Source organism: Sinocyclocheilus rhinocerous, unplaced genomic scaffold, assembly GCF_001515625.1.
Source record: "Sinocyclocheilus rhinocerous isolate Xijiao unplaced genomic scaffold, SAMN03320098_v1.1 scaffold631, whole genome shotgun sequence".
Classification (NCBI taxonomy): domain Eukaryota; kingdom Metazoa; phylum Chordata; class Actinopteri; order Cypriniformes; family Cyprinidae; genus Sinocyclocheilus; species Sinocyclocheilus rhinocerous.
Window position 1 is genome coordinate 97,024 of NW_015656501.1, and position 10,226 is coordinate 107,249.

Genomic DNA, 10,226 nt, shown 5'->3' on the forward strand with positions numbered 1-10,226 from the left:
GCTTGGAGCTGGAAGCAGTGTTCTTAGCTCTAAAGGATTTTTGTCCACAGCTGGAACAGCGATATGTACTGATTCGCACCGACATCGTCTGTGGTGTCGTACATAAATCACCAAGGGGGCATACAATCCAAGGCTCGGTACAAGCAGGCAGCGAATCTCCTGCTATGGACGGACCATCACTTTCTCTCCATTAGAGCAGCGCACATCCCCGGTCTCCTGAACCGCGGGGCAGAAATGCTTTTGAGGAAAGGGATTCCTCAAGGAGAGTGGAGGCTGCATCCCGAGTCGGTTCGGATGATTTGGACCCGCTACGGGAGAGCGGAGGTGGATCTGTTCACCACGAGCGAGAATGCGCACTGCCTCTCTCACGGCGGGATTGAATATAGTTACCATAATGGAGAAATGTCTCCGTGATGTCTCGTGAATGCTCGAGAGGGAATGTCTCCGGTTACTATCGTAACCTCGGTTCCCTGAGAGCGGGAACGAGACATCACTGGCCAGCAGCCAGGCTGTATGCGTTCCTCCGATCAAGATAATCCAGCTGGTGATATGCAAGATCAGGGAGGAGGAGGCTTTGGTGACACTCGTCGCCTCGAACTGGCCGAACCAGCCTTGGTTCCTGGACCTGACAAAGCTGCTGGTGGCACCGCCCTGGCTGATCCCCATCAGGAAGGATCTGCTGTCTCAAACGAGCGGCTCGGTGATCTGCCCTGTCTTCTGAGTCACCGACCTCGCGTGATGCGGATGCTCAGATTTCGGTGTGCCCCGTCAGGGTTTTGAGGATTTTCATTGACCGTTCGGCCAGCTTACGGCAATCTGACCAGCTTTTCATGTGCTACGGTGGTTGTGCGAAGGATTCTTCAGCAATGTTTAGTAGAATGTTTGCCATGCAACATACAGTCACAGCGTGCAGTAATACTGATGTGATGAGGTCACAGGTGTGTGTTTATAGAGTATTTTACAGTGGCTTCAAATGCAGCTCACCCAATCATAATCAAGGACTGGAACTATCCCTTTTATAAATAAAATTCAAAATTAAATGTTTAATTTGAAGTACTAAAATTACTAAAACTAAAACTGAAATAAAAATAAAATCTAAACATATTAAAAACAAAAAACAAAAAAAAATAACGAAAATGACAAAAAGCATACACTCTAAAAAATGCTGGGTTGTCTCAGCTCAACTTTGGGTCAAATATGGACTAACCCAACTTTTGGGTTTTAATTAAAAAATTTAACTCAACAGCTGGGATAGTCCATATTTAATATTTCCATATAGTTTGTCCATATTTGGGTTGAAACAACCCAGCATTTTTTAGAATGTATAAAATTACTAAAACTAAAATGAAAAACAAAACTATAAATACTGAACTGAAAATAAACAAATAAAAAGCCAATTCAAAATATGAATAAATACTAAAGTAGGATATAAATAATACTAAAATAACACTGACTTTAAATCACATTTAGACATCAATGCATCCAAAACAATGCATTACAGGGAGTTATACTAAATTGCTTTGTAACGGTAAATTACAATCTATAATAATGCAATCTTAAATTACAAACCCAAACTGCAAATTCAACTCTATTGGCCCTTCTTTGTTCACAAGATCTATAGCATGTTGTGCTTTTAATATATGAACCTGTTTGCATAGCAGTTTGACATACAGCCTAAATGTATTTATAAAGGCAAAAATATTAATTCTATTTCTAAAATGAAATAAACAAATTGTAATGGAAAATATCTTGTGAGCTTTTTTGAATCCACAGTTTTTAAAATAAAATGGGGACATTTCTGAGGACAGCTACAGCCTGGACAGGCCACCAAAAACAGGGTATGTTCACAAAAAATTAGGACGTGTGTTCACCCTAGAGTACAGTATGCTGCACTGTAACCACAGAAGTGAAAATCAAACCTCTGTTTTTCTTGTGACAGCCGACAGGTCATTGTGACTAACGAGTAGTCATGTAGTGGTAATGTCACATTGATTCACATGTTATTAATCCACTTTTAATGAACCCAGCCCACTGTAATCAGTCTTACAAATAAAAGCTCTGTAGTACAGCAGGCTTATTTGGAAAAGCCAGTTATAATTCCCTGGCTATTATTTATTATATAGCAGGCAAAAGCACGCACATCGATCTCAACTGGGTGCTCGACTAATTGGTGTTGCCGACTTTACATTTAAAAATATTATTTACATGTATAAATTAACAAACACTGAAACAACATAGCTTTTCCAATTAGTAACACACGTCTTGTTTGTCATCCAACCACAACTGCTTGTGATGTGATTGACAGTTAAGAATAATGCCCCACCTCTCAAAGCCTACTCCTGCTAAGAAGGCGTTCACAGCTGTCCCCAGCATTCAAGTAAATCCATTTAAAGGTGTCCAAAGCTAACTATTAAGGGCCATCTGCGTTTGTACCAGCTGTGGACCGCAGGGAAGGTCTGTTTGCTGGAAAGGTAGAAGTTCCATCCAAAGAAAACATCACACACAGATGAGCAAACAACAATACAGTTTCACACTCGAGCTGTGCACTGTCAGATGCTTAGAGCAAATATTCACCTTTATACTTACAACAGTAAAGTGTGATTCACTCAACCAAATGCTTATAAAAAGCACATACATATTATATAGTGTTCATAAGCTTGAAGTCGGTACGAGTTTTTAAATGTTTCTGAAAGAAGTCTCTTATGTTCATCAAGGCTGCATTTATGCGACCAAATACACAGTCAATAAAGTAATATTGTGAAATATTATTACAGTTTAAAATAACTATTTTCTATTTTAATATGTAATATGCAAAATGTAATTTAATCATGGGATGGCAAAGCTGAATTTTCAGCAGCCATTACTCCAGTCTTTATGTCACATGGTTCTACAAAATAATTTCTTAACATTATCAATGTTGAAAACAGTTGTGCTGCTCAGTATTTAGTGGAAATTTTCAAAGTTAAAAATCAGCATTTATTTGAAACAGAAATCTTTTTTAGCATTATAAAATGTCTTTACTGTCAAATTTGATCAATTGAATGTATTCTTTCTAAATAAAGTCTTACTGACCCCAAACTTTTGACAGGTAATGTATTTTTATTTCTAATAACAATAAACATTAATCATGAGTTTAAGGTGAGTGTTGTGTTTGACCAGCCAACATCAATTATGCAACTAAATTAATTTGATAATTAGTGGTACATGCTAAGGCACTACTATTATGTTTGTTTGAAAGCTTGTTCTGAACCCAGTAAGCAACCACCCAAAACATCTTAAGAAGCGAATAGTAGTGCACTAAAAACCAGAACACTTTCGCAACTGCACAGCAACACCTCAGCCCCACACGGTCATTAGCTTAGCATAGGTTAGCAGCACTAACACTAGGGTGACCATAAGTGCCATTTTCCCAGGACGCGTCCTGGCCAGGATTTCTATATTGCCTAAAATATCTAGGTTTTGGCGTTGTTTGCGTGTGCAGACCGATCGGTGTATGACATCAAAATACCTCGAGAGCATTTTGAAAGCATAAGGAACCGTCTGTATGGTATTTTGATGTCATACACCGATCGGTCTGCACACGCCATCATCGCCTTTTCATTCATACTAATTCTACTGGTCGCCGAACATCACATGGAAATAAGAGCAGTCGTACTACAGTATGCATAGCAGTGCGGGTTATACAATGTAGTGAGTCTGTTAAGTGTGTTTGTGGAGGTGGATGGGAGGAGGGCTGGAGGTCTGTGGGTGGAGGTGGTGGAGTGTATTATGATCAGTACAATAACCCACTCCTCATGTCTCGGGGGCCCGGCTGCATCCTCCAGCCTTAATGGCGAAGAGGTTCTTTAAGACACCTCTCTGTAGCCTTTCAATGCCTTGCGCACCGGCCCCCTCCCCCTACACACATAAACACACACATTCAGATCACCAAACCAGGTATGAATGCACAAACACAAACTTGCCTTCTAGTTTGCAACTAAACACCTACAGAATTTTAGTCAGTTAGATGTGAACAGGATGGAGCTACACAAAAATCTCCCTTGCGTAAACCCAGATTCACAATTTCAGAACGTGCATATTTACATAGCTCACATCCTCTTGTAGAACCTCCTACACACTCTCTCTGATTGAGCAATGGCATTTATGCCAAACAAGAAAACACACTGTCACAGCACACACAAAGCGAGGCACAAACTCATCTCGCACGTTCTGTTTTTCTCTGCAAATCTATAACCGGCGCTCTTGCCACACAGAGTAAAATAACAACTACAGAGCAAAAATTCAGAGTTCAACTCACTTGAACATTAAGTAAAAGTCCTTGTGAGGGTATTTTTAATCTGAAATTTGACCCATTCTGGCACCCATAGCCTCACTTAATAGAATAAGCAGCTGGGTTTATGTTCATGCTTCATATGCAGCGTCTGCCTTTCAGTTTACTTTTCCACGTTTTTTGCTAATATCCAGATTTAGGTGTCAGGTATGAGTTTGAGCATAAGCAGATAATTATATAAAAATGTAAAATAAATTAAATTAAATTAAAATATAATGTAATATAATATATAACAAACAAATAAACAAATAAATAAAAAGTATTAATGATTGTGATAATCTCAGGGTGTCGCCTTGCTCAGAAACATCAAATGGAAAATGGCCTAAAATTGTTCATGACATAAATAATCAAATTTATGATCGTGATAGTCTTAGATTATACCTTTAGAGTGTATATCAAATGAAAAATGGCCAAAATGTGTTCTTTAAATAAATAAATAAATACTCAGGATAATCTCAGATTCTACATTTTCTTACATATATAAACATAGATATATATATATTAATAAATAAATCAAATAAATTAAACATTCTGGCACCCATAGCCTCACCTAATAGAATAAGCAGCTGGGTTTATATTCATGCTTCACATGCAGCATCTGTTTTTCAGTTTACTTTTCCACGTTTCCTGCTAACATCCAGCATTAGGTGCCAGGTAAGTGTTTGAGCTAGTCGCCAGAGGGAAGTTATACTATATGACATGGACTTACGTTTGAGTCTCTCAAAGCTGAGCCATGCATGCTGTGCTTTGCCTTTGGATTGTAACTGACTCTATATGTTGTTTGCATAATTTCTCAACCCCTCGATCGCCAGACCTACAGCTGCTAACAAAGTTCATGCATATCTCAGAGCATCCTACTGATGAGTCCCCTGACTGACCAATTTAAAAAAAATAATAATAAGTCAGAGCATATCCTTAATGTATTGTTATGCTTTGAGGGATTATCCTGAATCTATTTTTTTTCCCATTAAGTTTCCAAAAGTCATCTCAGGTTAAGGGACGCCAGCTAGGTGCGCATGTTGTCATGACGACAGGCAGAGAACAGCACATAGTGTATGCCGCAGGTCTGGTCGTCTTTGATTTCTCTTATTGTCAGGCAGAGCCATACCATGTCTAATTACTAAAAGACATATGTAAATGCATCACTACAGACATTCATACCATAAAGACTGTTCTGAATACTGTACATGACAGAAATAAAGAGTGTAGGGTATACCCAAAATTACTGATACTGAATAGTGACAGTTGTCATTAATCATTTTTGTGCTTGAAGTAGATGCAGAATTCCACATCTTGCTTTCTGTGTCAGAGTGTTCAACAATCATCCCTCCCCCCTCACCACACACAGCTTCAGTAAACAAACCAGGGCTGGACACGAGGGTCAAGGGTTGAAAACACCAGAGGACATGCACTAGAACATTTTGTCAGCTTAGCAAAATGTCGAAATGAGAAGGAAAAGAGATCATCAGACCCACGTTGTTACCCACAATCCCTTCTTTCATCTAGTCTTCTTTTAGTTTTTGTATGGGTGCTAAACGCATAGTCGAAGAATGATCGTCATAATCTCAGATTGTCCCTTTTCTTAGAAACATAGAGCAAATGGAAAATGGTCTGAAATTGTTAAATAAATTTTATGATTATGATCTCAGGTTGTCACCTTTCTTAGAAATATATCAAATGTAAAATGGCTTAAAATTGTTCAATAAATAAATAAAATGTATGATCATGATCTTTCTTAAAAACATATCAAATGGAGAATGGCCTGAAATTGTTCAATCAATAAATAAATAAATACTAATGATAACCTCAGATTGCACCTTTTCTTAAGAGCGTACATCAAATGGAAAAGTACCTACAATTTTTCATGACATAAATAAATAATAAATACATTTATGACCGTAATTATTTCAGATTGTCACCTTTCTTAATAGCATATATCAAAAGAAGAATGATCAGTGAAATAAATAAATAAATATGAAAATGCTCCGGAAATAAACAAACTAAATAAATAAATATTCATGATTTTCTCAGACTGTACCTTTTCTTAGAGTGTAAAATAAAATTATTAAAATAAAATAAAATAAAATAATCCCTTTTGTACAGCATACATAAGATGGAAAGTAGGTGAATATATTATCCATATCTCTCTTGTATTACAAAACAATTATGACATTCCCTTCTGAGTTTCCAAACATTTCTGAGTCATTATTTTACTGAATCACACACTGACATGCATGAAGCCAGCCTCAGCGCAAACACATATCTGTATGTCATGATCCAATAAGGAATGACAAACTATTTTACGTACTATTTCATAGTATGCACCACAGAAATCATTCAGTTTAGTCTGGCTATACAGAACTCACACCTGGATCCGTCAGTGCAGTGAAGGGTATCATTAAAACGACACACTCTCTGTGCCGCCAGACAGGACCGGTGACAGACCCTGACCCAACATTAACTCAACATGTCCGTGCTCTGAATGTGTAGTGCTCTTTAGCTGTTTGTCACTAAAGTGGGATTGAGGGCAAAGCTGAACATTTGATCACCTGGGGCCGACAGCTCTGCAGACCACAGGGGCATTCCTGAGTCCCCTGGGTTGAGCCTGGGACAGATGGGGCCGGTTTGGGACTGAATCCAGCCCACTTCCTGGGCTAAAGCTCTGGGGGTATCTTTCGAGGATTTCCCAGATAATCCCTTCGGCAAGGTGTCCAGTCTCTGGCAAGTCCCATCAATAATTCACTATCCCCAGCCCACCTGTGTGAAGCTCCTCCGAGCAGAAGGGTGCTAACCTTTAATTCCCGATCCACATGGCCAGCAGGGCCCAGTTGTGTGGCTAGAGAGACTGTTTTAATGGAATCGTCCAGCACAGCCATAAAGCAGAGGTGATAAGCAGATACGCTGTCCTGTGATTATTGGGTCCCATTATTGAGCCTTCTATCCGGCTGATTGCAATCACTGAGCCACGGATAAAATCCTCCAATACTCTTCTGATAGGGAATATACTTCACAAAGTCAATGAATCAAATTGAAGCTTTTATTTTTATCAGAGTGTGTCCAATATGCTTTTGAATATATTAGTATCCGCATTCAAAAGTTTGGGGTTGGTAAGATGTCAATGTTTTTTTAATTAAGTTTCTTATGCGTACCAAGTCTGCATTTTCTTTGATCAAAAATTCAGTGAAAACAGTAATATTGTGAAATATTATTGCAATTTAAAATCGCTATATTTTAATATATTTTAAAATGTAATTTATTCCTGTGATGGCAAAGCTGAATTTTCAGCAGCCATTACTCCAGTCTTCAGTGTCACATGATCCTTCAGAAATCATTATAATATGCTGACTTGGTACTCAAAAACATTCCTTTTTATTATCAATGTTAAAAACAGTTGTGCTGTTTAAAATTTGTATGAATTTTTTTAAGATTCTTTGACGAATCGAAAGTTCAAAAGAACAGCATTTATTTTAAAGGGGTCATATGATGCTGCTTTATACAGTAAATCGTTTGTATCAGTATCATTATAAATGCCTATGCTGTCACTTTTGATCAATTTAATGCATCCTTGCTGAAGCTATTAATTTTTAAAAAATCATACTGACCTCAGATTTGAATCGTACAGTGTATATAGCTCAAATGAAAACATGGATTTGGATCTAAAATGATCCAAATTAATAGATTTTTAAAAGATGCCTTGAACATGAACAGTTACATAACAACAAAATAAATTAAGATTTGAACATCAAAAACATGCTAAAAACAAAAACTGATCCTTTTGATTGAATTACGGCAACATAAGTGCTGCTTGTCTGTGCAAAACTCACCGCCACAACACTAGGGTGTTCAGGGTGGTTGCCAGGGCTTTGGTTGCGGTTGCTAAGGATGTTCTGAGAGGCTTGTAGCATGTTGCTATGCAGTTGATAAGGTGTTCTAAGTGGTTGCTAGGTGGTTACTTACTGACCCAAGACATAAGAGACCACGTCAAAGACACGCTCCTTCAAAGATCCTTTATTCTGTGTAAATCTTAGGGCTTTTTTCCCCACCCATTTTATGGTCCACCAGGTGAAAACCGTAAATCTGATCACTTAGTACAACTCTGCTGAACAAGTCAACCAATTTGAGTCATCACTCAAATGCCTGCCCATAAAAATGAGGAGTAATAAAAGTAATGGTTGCTTAATGAGCACCACTAAATACCATTTGTGGTCAACATGAACTACAGTATTAGCAGCAATAGTATTGTTTACTAGTGTTTTGGACAATACACACATACACTCACTTTAACAAGGGTCTTTTAACCGCAGTAAGACCATTAAATAACCTCATATCTCTGCCAGAATAGCCTTGAGCAGCAGTGGCTGCCTCACAGTTTAAGGCTGAGTGACCAACATTTGCACTGTGTAGTCACACAGATCGGGACACAGTTACCGTATCAAAGTACACACACACACACACACTCATAGGGGATCCTACCTCCACCCACAATTACACACACAAATGCACATCGACCTCCACATCACTCTCTCCGTGAACAAATGCCTTCGCTGTCAGTTGTGGCCAGGTCTGCTGTAATTGAAAAGAACAGCCACGGGCCAGCCCACAGACACAGCGCACCAAGCCAGGAGCCCGTCACTGACAGCCAGCCATCAATACCAATGACTGTTCCTTGAGGAGCAGATGACATCCACGACACCACCCATGCAACACCCCGGCACACACATACAAACGCGTGCCTCCCGCCCCCTCACTGTCCTTCCTCCACCACTTGAGTCCCTGATTCCTACCCCAGTTTGTCACCACGGTAACTCCACTCACCGGGAAGCCTGTCATCGCTTCGGAGATGCACGTGCCATCGGCAAACGCACACATACGCGCTCACACTCCCTTGCGTTCATGTATGCATGCCGAACAAGGGGGAGCAAACTTTTTCGAGAGTGGAAGAGTGGCCGCTTAGAGACCTCCACCTCCCTTCCCTTGCACACACTTTTCTCACAGCGTGTCAATATTTAACCCAGAAAAAAACACTTTGCCTGTTTAAATTTTTTAAAATCTTTTCTAAAACACCTCTATAAAATCCTACACACACTTTGTGAACCTGAGAAACAATTCAACTCTGTTGAAACACTTCAAACCACTTTATGGTACATTTATATGTATATGTGTATAGCACTTAATATACATTTCAAACTGAAAGAACACCTTAGGAAAAAATGACACCATTTTTTGGCCACCTGCATTGTACGATTGTTGTAGAAGGCTGGACAGCATCAGACTTGTCATTTGGCGTAACACTACAGTGACAGCTGAACAAGATGCAGAGCACAAACAAGCAAGACAGAGGCATTCAAAGAAGAAAAGGAAAAAGATCAGCGAGAAAAAGCAAAAGAGAATCAAATATACAGACCTGACCAGGAGCTGCAGAGCGACAGAAACTGTCTTCCTTATACAGTCCTCTCTCTCTCTCTCTGTCTTCCTTATACAGTCCTCTCTCTCTCTCTCTCTGTCTTCCTTATACAGTCCTCTCTCTCTCTCTACACGGGGCCCCTCGTGGGAGGTTTCCGACATGTCTCTAAGCCCAGGCAGTGGAGAAACGCTAGAGTACCTCCCCGTTTAAAGGGGAAGACAGAAAGAGAAAGAGAGAGATGGGGAGATAGAGGGAAAGAGAGAGAAAGACAGTAGGTATATTTCATCACAAAAAGTGCCCTACTTTATACAAGTTTAGAATCTGACAATAAAAAAGCTTAAAAAGGGAAAGCATGTAAATATTTTGTTCATTAAATTAATGTTTTAAAAGTAAATAATACTTTGTAATATAAATATGATTACATATTATTATTATCATCATCATTATCATTATTATTATTATTATTATTATTAAAACTGTATTATAAAAAAA

General features: G+C 38.9%; 1 protein-coding gene across 2 annotated transcripts in view; it reads right to left on the reverse strand.

Moving 5' to 3' along the window:
* The window catches only part of LOC107720110 (Krueppel-like factor 12), a 47,061-nt gene extending 37,231 nt beyond the window's left edge, over positions 1-9,830 (reverse strand). For both annotated transcript variants that reach the window (XM_016527715.1, XM_016527712.1), the window contains exon 1: positions 9,735-9,830. The gene's annotated coding sequence lies outside the window, so the exon portion shown is untranslated. The remainder of the gene's footprint in view (positions 1-9,734) is intronic.
* Positions 9,831-10,226: the final 396 nt, after the last annotated feature.